This window comes from Panthera uncia, chromosome D2 (genome assembly GCF_023721935.1).
Source record: "Panthera uncia isolate 11264 chromosome D2, Puncia_PCG_1.0, whole genome shotgun sequence".
NCBI classification, from domain to species: Eukaryota; Metazoa; Chordata; class Mammalia; order Carnivora; family Felidae; genus Panthera; species Panthera uncia.
The window spans coordinates 15921820-15935061 of record NC_064818.1 but is presented as its reverse complement, the minus strand read 5'-3'; the positions used below and the strand labels follow the sequence as shown (position 1 = coordinate 15935061).

Sequence of the window (13242 nt, the reverse complement as noted above, 5' to 3'; positions counted from 1 at the left end):
CGTACCCACTTTATTATTATGAACTATTCCTCTTTACTTATAATACTTTTTTTTTTCCTGAGGTCTGTCTGGCAGGAATATAGTTACTTCGGTTTTTTTTATGACTAGTGTTAGCATGATGTATCTTTTTTCATTAATTTTAACCTATGTCTTTAGGTTTCAAGTGGGTCTCCTGGAAACATACTAGCGTTTGATCTTGCTTCTTTATCCAGACTGATAATTTCCTCCTTTAACGGGAATCTTTAATTCATTTATATTTAGTAGAGTTATTAATATGTTTGAGCATAAGTCTACTGTCATGCTATTGTTTTCTATTTTTCCCATGTGTATTTTTTTCTTTTTTATTCTTTTTCTGTTTTCCATTAGAATTGAGTATTTTTCAGTATTCCATTTGATCTCTTCCCTTAGATTATTACTATCACACTTTGTTTTGTTTCCTCCATGGGTTGCTCTAGGGTTTACACTCTGCAACTTTAACACTCTTAATTCAAACAATATTATACAACATGATATATATATATTTATTTATTATTTATACCGCATATTGCTATTACTATTCTTTTACTTCTATATATGTTATAAACCCAAATTAATAAGGTTTTTAAAATTAAATTTTTGTTGGGGCGCCTGGGTGGCGCAGTCGGTTAAGCGTCCGACTTCAGCCAGGTCACGATCTCGCGGTCTGTGAGTTCGAGCCCCGCGTCAGGCTCTGGGCTGATGGCTCGGAGCCTGGAGCCTGTTTCCGATTTTGTGTCTCCCTCTCTCTCTGCCCCTCCCCCGTTCATGCTCTGTCTCTCTCTGTCCCAAAAATAAATAAAAAAAAAACGGTTGAAAAAAAAAACTAAGTTTTTGTTAACTTTCCTGGGATAAACTCTTACTTTTTATACTGTGTTGGGGTCTTACTAATTTTTTTGTATTATTATTATTATTATTGTTTTCAGTAATCTCCACCCCTAGCATGGGGGCTCGAACTCACAGCCCCAAGAACAAGAGTCATATGTTCCACCAACTGAGCCAGCCAGGCACTCCTGGAGTTTTGCTAATTTTTAAAGCATTTTTTCGTTATGTTAATAAGTGAAATTAACTGTGATTTTATATCCTCATACTAAGTTTTTCCAAACTTGATATCAAGATTATACCAGTCTCATAACACAACTGGGAAGATGTCCGTCTTTTATATTCTCTGAGCACCATCCTCCTGTGCCTAGACGTTTGCAGTAGCCTGAGAGCCGTTCTTTACCCATTCAGTCGTGTCTTATATACCTCTGCCTCCAAGTCCATTTGGCACAATGTGGTGATTCTGCTAAAATACACGTCCCTTGCCTAAAACATGAAATGGTTCGTGGCTCATCTTAGCAACTCAGTAATTATTTGTTTTCTGGAGTTCCTCTGGCATCATGCATGCTGAAGTGTTGTCATGTGACCACTGGTATCATCCGGTACAGGCTCACGGCAGCTTTTCTACCTAACATATTCCCACTTCCTATGGTGTTTCGATTTTGACAACAGTGCCTGTTAACAGCTGTCATTTTTCATGCGGTTACCTGTGTGGTGTGATCTGGGGTCTAGTTAGATGGGAAACATTTAGGGAATGGTCATGAGCATGACATTGTAGATGCAGTGACCAAGAATTCTCTGCATTTTCCTCGGTGTGGGGGCCAGGGCAGACTTTTACAAGAGTGATACAGTGTTTAAAAAATTGGCGTCAAAATCTGCCCATTTGAAAGCTGTGTCTTCTTAGAGGCAGCTCTACATCTAAGGTGTAGCTTCTTTTGGGAGCTGTCCCTTCAGGAGAGGCACATTAGGTGCCGTTTCTGAAACATTTAGTAAAAAAATATGTTCAGTGCACATTTTTTCCATTTTAGGCTATCTTCTTTACTGTTCTCCCTTCTTCAATACGTAGTGGGATTTCATTTGTTTTCCCAATGCCCTTGTAGAAAGTAGGCCAAAGCACTAAAATATAATCATCCCAGTTTCATAGAGGAGGACTTCAAGGCTCACTTAGAGGTTATGGCACTGGTCCAGGACACATGTACCATGCAATAGAACAGGGGTGCAAAATAAGACTTGGTTGGGATCTCGGTGTCCTGGTTTCCTCATCCCCCTGAGCACTACTTTCCTCATAGGATTGATGCGAGGGATTGAAGACCGTGGTATGGGAAGCACCAGCATAGTGTCCTGTCCTGGGTCGTCTGGTACATATCATACCTGCAAGACACATCAAATAAAGTTCCCACCGCAGGGAACTGAAGTACTGTTTATTATTCCTTCGCACAACTCAGTAGATTTTTAGAGCACTGCCTTGCGAGGTGCCAGGCCTTCTGTTAGGTCCTGTGGGTGAAACGGAGGGGATTGAGCAGTGCTCTGCACCCTTCTGGCATCACCGACCGGGGGGTGGGGGGGACTCAGAACCACAGCGCTACCCCGGGAGAGCAGTGGGAGCAGGGAGGCAGGGAGGTGACTGATTTTACCGGGCAGCATTTTGCAAGAGACTTCAGAGAGGAAGTGACACTGGAGGTAAATCTTGAAGGCTGAGTGGACTTTCCTCAGACAGAGGATGTGGGGCAGAGCACTTGCGATGGAGTCAAGGAGCTATTGCAGCCAGACCTCGGTGAACTGACTCGGGCATGCTTCCGCCGGACTAGCGAGAGATCTCAGATCAATAGTCAACCCTGCTATGGTTTCTTTGTCACTCTGCCTTTTCTTTGGAATGAATGGAGCTTTCTTGTCTTTTGTCCTTATTTTTCTCCTCTCTGGGGTACAGTGGCAGGTTGTTTTATTGTCCCCTGATAAGTGACTGGTCCAAATAGTATTTCAGTTACCATTTATGGAACAAGGCCAGTATATTTCTTTCATTTATACAGTGCTGACTAAATTGTCCCTTCCTTTCCTCTTTCTGCGACAACCTTCAGCCTATTTGTAACATTTGAAAAACTTCCTTGCGGTGACATGTTTGCAGTCATTTGTTGTAGAGTCTGCTGCCTGTTGGGCTGCTGTCAGTGTTTGGAAGCAAAGCTATGTGGCTGATTGGAAGCTGGTCACCATGTCCTGGTGTAACCAGTCCCCTGGTGCATCATGACACCCCATGTACCTCACACCTGATCTTGGGAATGGATAGAGCTTTATCTTTAAGTTACTTCTTTAGGGTTACGTTAAGCCAGGGGTGTTTTGTTTATTGCTTTGCGTTTTTCCTAAAATCAGAGACGATTTGGTTTCAAGGGGTAAACCACCAAAGTAGAATTTTAGCAGCTTGTTCCTGGGACAAGGGGCAGAGGGGACACTCTATTAAATACATACAGCGAATATCTTTTGAATCTCTGTACAACAGTTTTCTACTTCATGAGAAGTAGGAGGTGTGGTTGTTGCCCTCCAGGAACTTATAATAGAATCATGGAGAAATACACATACACATTAGATAAAATAGCAAGATGCCATCGAGTGAATTAAAGCAGTATGGAATATACGCAGAAGCATGAGCAGAGAAAAGGTTGAAGCTATATATACTCAATTTAGGTCAGTCATGACTTCGACCTGCAGCAAATGAAATAATGGTAATAATAAAAATTGCTTACAATCACATGTCATAATCTAACCATGTATCTGTCTATGTTCTTAGGATCTAAACACACACACACACACACACACACACACACAACACGCATACACACTGACTTTAAAGAAAGAAAGATTTGCATTTTCTTGTTTTTCTGATGTTTTCGTGTTAAGGGGGAATTTCAGTCTCCCAGCTGGACAGATTGTCCAGAAGACAAGGCATGGTTGGCCAGGAAGGGTCAGCGTCTATGCTGGGCAGGGTAAAGGACATTTTGACAGAACACAGATTTTCTTTAACACAATTGTGAGGAAGGAAAAAGGGAGAAAAACCTGGCCTTTTACTCCTTCACCATGGAAAGTTTTGGAACATGGCAAAACAAAATGTAATTTGGAACTGATGTTGAAAGTCAACAAGTTGGAAATAGTTGCTGACTGTTCCATATCAATAAATAACTAGAGCAGATGGAAGAACCAGGTGACAAATATTACCAGAAAATTCTCCTAACACTGGCTAAGCAGTGGGAATTTTCCCCACCGTTCAGGCACAAACTGCTTGTGTCCTGTGGATTTTCAGACTCGTTCCAAGGAGTCAGGAAAAGGATAGAATTTTACTTTATGCCTTTGGCAGTGGTTCTGACTGTAGTGTGTGTTAGAATCACCTGGTGGGCTTGTTAGACACAGATTGTTGGGCCCTTAGTGCTTCAGATTCCATAAGTGTAGGGCCTGAGAATGTGTGTCTCTAAGAAATTCCCAGGAGATGATGTTGCTGGTCTGGGGGCCACATTTGGAGAACCACTGCTTTGGGGAGACGTGGCCTATGACCTACTTCCGGGTTTCTTGCATTGACCTCCTTGACTCTCATCAGTAATGATACAACTTTGGAAAAATCGAACCCTATATGAGGATCTTGTCTACCACTTGATCTATGCCTTTCCTTTTGTTATTCGGCGTGGCTGTTAGTTTTACCTAATTAAAATGCTGCATCTGGTTTTGGACGGTCTGATTAATTTTGAGGATGGAATTACCCTGAACAGCAATATGTATTTGTTTAGAGCTTCGCTCCCTTCCCTATCAAAGCCTGAGGTTTGATTTCTTTACACATGTATTTTAATAATCATCATCATTAGTGCTGAAATTAGAGATAAAAAATCACAATCACCCCAGTGTATTTTTAGCATCTAAGCATGAACATTTGATTATTGTTTTCTGTTGAGTTTGTCATATGTTCCAGTAATTTCCAATACAGAAGTACTTTTTGTACCAAATAGGTTTGCCTACAGTGGCCAAATGTAGAGACTTCCCATTCTGTGTTATTTTTTACTTCCTACTCCTCTCCTGCTTCCCCAAATAGACACAGTCTATATAAGACTAGATTTATTGGATCTTCATGATTTATACAAGGAATGTATAAGTGATTTTAGTTGTCTCCAGAATAAAGATCTCATTCCCAGAGTAAAAGCTTCTGAAGCCATGTATTGAGAGTAAAATGATTTTATTCATTACGGCATTAACTTAAGATGCATTCTTTCAAAAAGTCCAGCCTGTGTCTGGGATTTAACTTTCTCTTGCCCCTGCTGCCTTTCGTGTCTGTTTTCATCAGGGACTATGGCTTAATTTTCTTCCTTGCCCTGCAGCAGGAGATGGTTATTAGCAGCTAACACCGAAGCTCCGAAAAATGCTAGCTCGCGTTTATTTTGTCCACAGGCAGGCCGGCACACATTCCCCAATCAGGGAAAAATAATGCTGCTGGTCTACTGGAGACGAGTCTTATCTCAAGCACCGGTGGGATGCAGTCAGATAAGTGAGAGAGAGCTACAAATAATACATGTAATTGACCTACGTGCTTCCGTATTAGAAGGCCTTGCACTTATGTCCTCCTGAAATAAGACGAGGGGGGTTCCTGGGAGGCAGTAGTTTGCTAAATAACTTGCCCAAGGTCACCCGGTAAAATGACCGGGTAAAGAATTATGGCTTTGTGATCCGTTCTTTTCCTCTGCAGCCACATCCTTCTGTTCCTTTCTGAAGAACAGAGTCCATGGCTTATACACAGACACTTGCAGAGAGGCACTTCCGAAAAAATGGAAGATCGTGCGTGCCAGATGAGTTTATTCTGTTCATTTGAAAAGAGTTCTTGGAAGGAAAAATAAGATAAAAACAGAGAGGGAAGCAAACCATAAGAGACTCTTGAATATAGAGAACAAACAGGGTTGCTGGAGGGGAGGTGGGTGAGGGGTGGGCTAAATGAGTGAAGGGCATTAAGGAGGGCACTTGTTGCGGTGAGCACCGGGTATTATATGTAAGCGATGAATCACTAAATTCTACTCCTGAAACCATTATTACGCTATATGTTAACTAACTTGGATTTAAATTTAAAAAAAAAAAAAATTTTTTTTTTTAACGTTTATTTATCTTTGAGACAGAGAGAGACAGAGCATGAACAGGGGAGGGGCAGAGAGAGAGGGAAACACAGAATCTGAAACAGGCTCCAGGCTCCGAGCTGTCAGCACAGAGCCCGACGCGGGGCTCAAACTCACGGACTGTGAGATCATGACCTGAGCCGAAGTCGGACGCTTAACCGACCAAGCCACTCAGGTGCCCCGGATTTAAATTTTAAAAATTAAAAAAAAAAAAAAAAAAGGTCTTGGATTTTATTGCTGTTCTCTTGGAGTAAGAGTTGGAAGGCATGGAGGTGGTGACTCCAGACAAGGAGATGCTGATTTTCTTCTTTTTTTTTGAATTTTATGTATTTATTTTGAGAGAGACAGAGAGCGTGCAAGCAGGGGAGGGGCAGAGAGAGAGAGGGAGAATCTCAAGCAGGCTCTGCGCTGTCAGCCCAGAGCCCAACACCAGGCTCGAACCCAAACTGTGAGATCAGGACCTGAGTGGAAATCAAGGGTCGGATGCTCAACCAACCGAACCACCCAGGCACCCTGGGCACGGTAGTTTTCAATGCCTACAGTAATTCCTGACTATATCCAGAGCTATTCTCTCTTCATTTATCCAAGAATGTAAGTGGAAGGATTTTAAATATAGGTACATTTTCTTAGATGCAGGCAACACAGTGTTCTCCGGCTCATTAAGAAAGATTGCTTGGACGATGTTAATTTGCTGTAAAATTTCTATGAGGTCCAGAGAACCAAACGTGGATGCTTTACACCCAGAAGTGAAATAGCCAGGAGAAATGTCCAACCTCACCATGCAACTGGGGCAGTGGAAGGTGCAACTGCCCTCCACTGCTTGAACCTTGCAGAACTAGGCACTGGACAGAGGATATTATGCCCAAGCAGCTTCAGAAACGCTAGATGCCTCTGACCATGCTTCTGGAAGAGCTCCTGGCTGCTGCTTCAGGATACCCATCATGGCTTCCTGGTCTCACGTGGGTGTGACAGCAGGGCAGGTCAACCACAGACAGAACCTTAATGACAAGGGGATGTGGGAGTTATCGTCTTTCACTTTAACTCTCTACTGTGGAGGAAAATGTGTTTGGCGGGACCAGAGTGGTTTTGAACGAACCAACTGGCAGAAAATGCCACAACTTGTTCTCAAATTTTATTACTTACCATGGTGTGTATGAAGTCATGCTGTGAACCCATTCCCCTTGCAAATGACTGGCCTGGCTTTACACTGGCTATCAGATGAAAACTAATTTCCGAATTTACGTATAGTATATGAAGACGATTAGTACACAGAAAAGCCTAGGCATGTGCTATGATTCTTATTGAGAACTGAAACTTGTGTATACCTAATTTGGAGAAACTCCCATTTCACTGAATTTGCATGCCTATAATTTCCTTTAAACTTGCTCAAAGATGGCAGCGTGATGCATGACAAGGGCAGACATTGTAGCCAGGTGGATCCAGATTCATATCTCAGTGTTGCTACTTACTTAGCTACGTGATTTGGGGCAAGTTGCTAAGCCTTACCGCTTTTCGCTGGCGAGAACACTGGTGCCGGTGTTAGAAGCCTTTAGCCCGTTGAGCTCTGTGTAACTTAAGTGGGGTCAGGTTTGTCTGGCACATGGCAGACACTGATGAATAGTAGTTTTTCCTTCTTCTGACCATGGTGCAATGATGCCATCATCTGATCCTTTCATTCTGGTCTACCTGTGTATTTATTTTCCAATATGTATCATGTATTTAATCACACAGTTTATTGCTTTAATATTGTTCTCAGGTTATCCCATGTTTATGTTGTCTCCCGGTTAGTGACTGGAGAAGAGAGGGTGTGGCTTCTTGTTATTTTGCCCTATATCTTCTCTCTGAATCCTACTTCCTCCCTAAGTAACTGAAAGAAGTGTGATTGACTAGATCAGAGCCGCTGTGAATGGCTGCACAGGCTGTACACTGAGCAAGAGCCCCACATCTCATGGAATACCAGTCACACTGAGTATTCATTACCCTCATCATGTATATTTTAATAATTAATCATATTACACTTACGTGTAGTAGGTCTTGTCCTGATAACGTCAAGATGATATGGAAATTTTTCAACAAAAAGAAGTGGCATGTCTTGAAGAAGGGCATCTCCTTCTGTTTTGCACAAATGGAAGATGTAGGCACCACATAGGCTTGCAGTGGTCCTGGATAAGTTAAAAAAATTATTTTTTTAATGTTTATTTACTTGTGAGAGAGAGAGAGAGACAGACAGACAGACAGTGTGAGTGGGGGAAGGGCAGAGAAAGAGGGAGACACAGAATCTGAAGCAGGCTCCAGGCTCTGAGACGTCAGCACAGAGCCCTACGCAAGGCTCGAACTCACGAATGGTGAGATCATGACCTGAGCCAAAGTCAGACGCTTAACCAACTGAGCCACCCAGGTGTCCCAGCCCTGGATAAGTTAATGATACCAACCAATGACAGAGTGTTTTGGAAGCAGTTCACCTCTTCATGCAGTGATCATTTTTTTGGTGCCTCGTATGTACCAGGCACTATTTGCAGCAGTTAGAGATACCATGGTGATAACATACAGTTACACTAGTTTCCTAGAGTTGCCTTAAATCAGCACAAACAGAAATGTGCTCTCTCACAACTGTGGAGGCTGGAAATCTGAAATCAAGGTGTCAGGATGGCCGTGCTCTCTCTGAAGGCTCCAGGTAGAACTTCTCCCTGCCTTGTCCTAGTTCCTGGTGGTTGCAGACAATCCTTGGCATTCTTTCTTTGCCTTGTAGACACCACTTTAATCTCTGTCTCTGTTTCCACATGGCCTTCTTCCCTGTGTATCTGCATGTCTTTGTGTATCCTTTCCTCTTCTTATCAGGATGCCAATCATTGGATTTAGGGCCCGCCCTGATCTAGTAAGTAACTTAACTAATTACATGTGCAAAGACCTTGTTTCTACGTGAGGTCATCCTCACAGATCCCGGGGTTAGGACTTCAGCATATCTTTTTGAGGGATTCAGCCAGTTACAGTCATGGAGCCTATATGATTATACCTTGAGATGGAGGACGGCAGACAAATAAAGGAACAATAATTATATAATATGTGAGTGATATTAAGTGCTAAGAAGAAAACCCAGCCTCAGGGCACAGGAGTGGCGTGTATGCGTGTGTGCGTGTGTGTGTGTGTGTGTGTGTGTGTGTATTTCTATTTTAGATTGTTGGGTTAGGGAAGGCTTTACTGATAAGGTGACAGTTGAGCAGAGACCTGAATTAAAGGAGTAGGCCAGCAGTCTGGATTCTGGGGAGGGATTTTCCAGGCAGAGGAAACAGCCAGCATGCTGAGCATCTGAGAAGCTGCCAGGAGGCCTGTGTGGGAGAGACTCGGGGGGAGGGCAGTAGGAGGTGAGGACAGGGAGGAAAGCAGGGACAGATCATAAAGGACGGTGTATAATAGGATGTTATGACCTTTCTGATTAAGATGGGAAGCCATCTCAGGGTTTTCAGCAGAAGAGGACATAATCTGATTCACATTTTAAAGGATAGCTCTGTTGCCATAGTGAATAGACTATAGCGAGTCAGGCTGGACACAGAAGGGCTCTACTCACACTTAGTGCAGTGGTGTAGACAAGAGCTACTGGGTGTGCAGGCTGTGTGGAGTGAGAACTCTGACCCTGCAGGAATCACAGGCCCAGGCTAACCAATCCAGAAGCCCAGCCCTCTCTTCTCCTCAACCCTGAGTTCTTCCCTGGTCCTTTATCATCTATGGCATCTTTGAGGTAGGTATTGGATTGGAGGCTTTGCTCATCCTGTGGGTACAAATTTGGGGGCCCAAAAATCATTTTAGGAATTAATAGTCACAAGCTGCCGCAGGCCAGGCTTTCTTTAACATTACATCTTCCTCAAAAATTCATTGGAAGTCTTTCTCCTATTTCTTTTCCCATCCCTTCCCTTCTTGAACAACTTAGACATTAGGTGAGTGAGGTAGGTAGGCATCCATGATGGGGGAGCTGCAGTGCCTCTTCTGTGGTGTCCCTCCTAACAAGCTCAGTTTCTTACTGTCGAGGATGGGGGTTACCGTTGAGGAAAGGGAGAAAACTGGAAGGGACCCTGTGGTATCAGAGTAAAACCAGAGGTACTACCGTGAACTCAAAGTTTTCAATATGTAGAAATAGAGAAATACCAATGTACAAGTGTGTGTGTACATATGCATTCATACGTGTATCTTCCAGCTCTGCTACTGAGAGACCCTGGGAACAGTGACACCCCAGCAGCGGTAAACACACCCAGAGTCCAGTTCTTGGCTTCTAAATACTACTTTATACTGAGAGGAACCAGGGCTGTTGGGAACCACTGATGAATGCAAGCAGAAACAGTACAAGATGGGGCTAGAACAAGTTGGGCCTGGAAAGCAAGGATGTGTTCACAGAATTGTGGGACAAAAGGACCCAGAATTCACCTTGAATGCTCTCCACCCCCATGCCCTCTGGCCAAACTGGACATAATTTGAGCATCAAAATAAATGAAGATGATACTAGGGGATTATAACCCAAGAATAAAATGGAAAATAACGAGTCCACGTATATACAAATAAATACCCTGAAGAGATTCTTGAGGAATGGGACATTTAGATAGTTTCAATTACATTCCCTCTGAATACTTATTAAATACGAAGATGAGGGGTGCCTGGGTGGCTCAATCGGTTAAGTGTCTGACTTTGGCTCATGTCATGATCTCACGGTTCATGAGTTTGAGCCCCGTATTGGGCTCAGAGCCTGGGGCGGCTTCGGATTCTGTGTCCCACCCCTCCCCTGCCCCTCCCCTGCTTGTGCTCTGTCTCTCTCTCTTTCAAAAATAAATAAACATTAAAAAAATACAAAGATGAAAAGAGTAGCTCTATAGTGGAAAAGTCTGGCAGGCCCCATCTTGATCAAGTGATCACAGTTAATATGACCAGTAATTCCCACCAAAAATGCAAACCTGACTCTACTCATGAGCAAACACCAGACAAACTCAAACAGAGTGACATTCTGCAGAATAACCGGCCTGTAGTCCTCAGAAGTGCCAAGGTCATGAAAAGTCAAGGGGAGACTGAAGAACCATTTCATACAGAAGGAGGCTGAAGAAACATCAGAACTCTGTGCAGTGTGTGGTTTTTGAGGTTTTGAGGGGGTTGGGGAAAGCTTTTGTCACAAGAAAACATTACTGGGACACTTGGAAAAATTTTGTTGGAGCCTGAGGATGGATGATCCTCATCTATCAGTATTAATTTCCTAGTTTTGGTAGTTGTCTTGTGGTTATGTAGGTTATGTCCTTGTTTGGAGGAAAATACCGCTAAAGTAGCCAGGAATCTAGGGGCATCTGGTTAACAACTCTCAGATGGTTCAGTAAAAAAAAAAAAAAATCATACTATATTTGCAACTTCCCCGAAACTTGTGTTTGTTTAAAATAAATTGCGTGAGGGCATGAATTTTGGACCATGCATCAATAAAGGAGATGCTGGTATAAGATGCCCAAATTATTTGGTCTGTTCTTGAGGTTAGCATCCTCACCACTACTAAATTCTCTCCTGTGTGTGTGAGTGTGGAAATCTCCAGGGTCCCCAAGGGTCCCGGTGCTTCCTCTACATGGGATACGGCGTGAGCTCTGGATGGATGCAGGCCCTTCCTAGTGACAGTGCGGCGGTATGTGAAAACGAGGGCTAAGACAAAGCAAAACGAAATAAGCACTGACTCTGGGCTGCAGGTAGCCAGAGCGGAGCGGCTCTGACAGCGGTGTGCTTCCTCAAGCTTTCCGACGGATGAAGCGGATTCTCTAAAGCTCGCCAGGTTAGACATCGCCCTGATATGATTTGGCAGATATTGTGGTCGTGTTTATTAACTCTATTTGGCTCCCTGAAGGCAAAACATGAGCTGCATATGTATTAAGGAAGAGAACAGGAAGCACCAATAGAAAAAAAAAGGGGCAGGCTTCTGTTTTATTTCCTTCCAGAGTCCCATGAGTGAACAACTGTATTTAAACATTTTGTCTGGATGTGGTTTTGTAAGCCTGAAGAATCTTGTCTCTTACATCTGTGCTTTGTCACCCCCTCCCACCCCCCACTCCCAAGGTGATACCTATAATCCCATTTTTTCCCAACAAGCTTGCCCCTTATGGCTGGTGGGGCACCAGTTTTATCCCTGGCTAAGGCTGTCATTCTATGGCTAATGTTTAGTAATGCTTTGCTTTGGGATAGAGAAGAAATCAGCCTTTTCAGCCATGAATTATGGGACTCCTGATCATCTTGTCTTGGCAGAGGACTTTTTATAGAAGAGCCGCCTTTCCTTCCTTTCTCCTCTGCTTGCAGCAGGGCGGGGCTGGGACTAGTGTGAGGCCTGGAGGCCCCTAGCACGTAGAATTTAAGGGGGCATCACTCTCAGGGTTGTGCAGGTGCAGGGTCAGCGCCTGAGGGTCGTCACCTTCTTAAATGAGTTGTAGGCACCTGCAGTCATGTGAGCGTTTCTCCCTTCTGTGTGTCACGAAGGACCCAGCAAATGCCAGTGCTCTGAATTTTTCCTCTATGTTCCCCAGCATCACTTCTTTTGGCAAGTAGCATTTCCAAGGGACGGTAGATGATGGTTTCACCATGTTGCTGCCACTCCTCAAGACACAAGATTTCCAGCCATGTACCAGGGCGTCATCTTTTCTTCTCCACCAATTTCCCATTTGGGTCCTGTTTCTTGTACCATTTTACTCCCGGGTAATAAATTCTGTATCAGAAAGTTCAAACAGCCGTAAGCGACAACAGCCTCCGCGTGGTGGCTTAAATCAATTGGAGGACTTGCTTTTCTCTTGCAACAAGAAGCCTGGAGACAGGTAGCCCAGAGTCAGCAGGGAGATGTCCCAAGAGCCTGGATCCTTCCACGTTTCCACTCAGCCATCCTTAGCATTGCTTGTCTCCCAGTGTTCACAATATGGCTGCCCCTCTTCTAGCATCACATTTATGTTCTAGGCAGAGACAAGACCATGGGCAAGAGGTGCATAACTGATAAGTCCACTTCTCTAGTAAATAGCTTTCTCACAAGCCCAACCAGTGGCTCATGCTTATGTCCCATTGGTCACTACTGTGTCCTTCAGCCGCCCAGTCTGCAAGACAACCCGAAATCCAGTTGTTGTTGTGTTGTGGTTTTTTGTTTGTTTGTTTTGAGTTTATTTACTTTTAGCTAAGGATGTTGCCATCCCCAATAAGAGGTTGGTTATGTTGGGAGAATAGCTCTTGGGTAGGAAACTGGTGGTCTTGTCACGGCTCTGGAAACAGCTGGTGACAAGGAAAATGG

At 43.6% G+C, this 13242-nt stretch overlaps 1 protein-coding gene across 1 annotated transcript in view; it reads left to right on the top strand.

Annotated features, from left to right (window-relative positions):
* DISC1 (DISC1 scaffold protein) overlaps positions 1 to 13242 on the top strand; it is a 329162-nt gene that overhangs the window by 224741 nt on the left and 91179 nt on the right. The window lies entirely within an intron of this gene.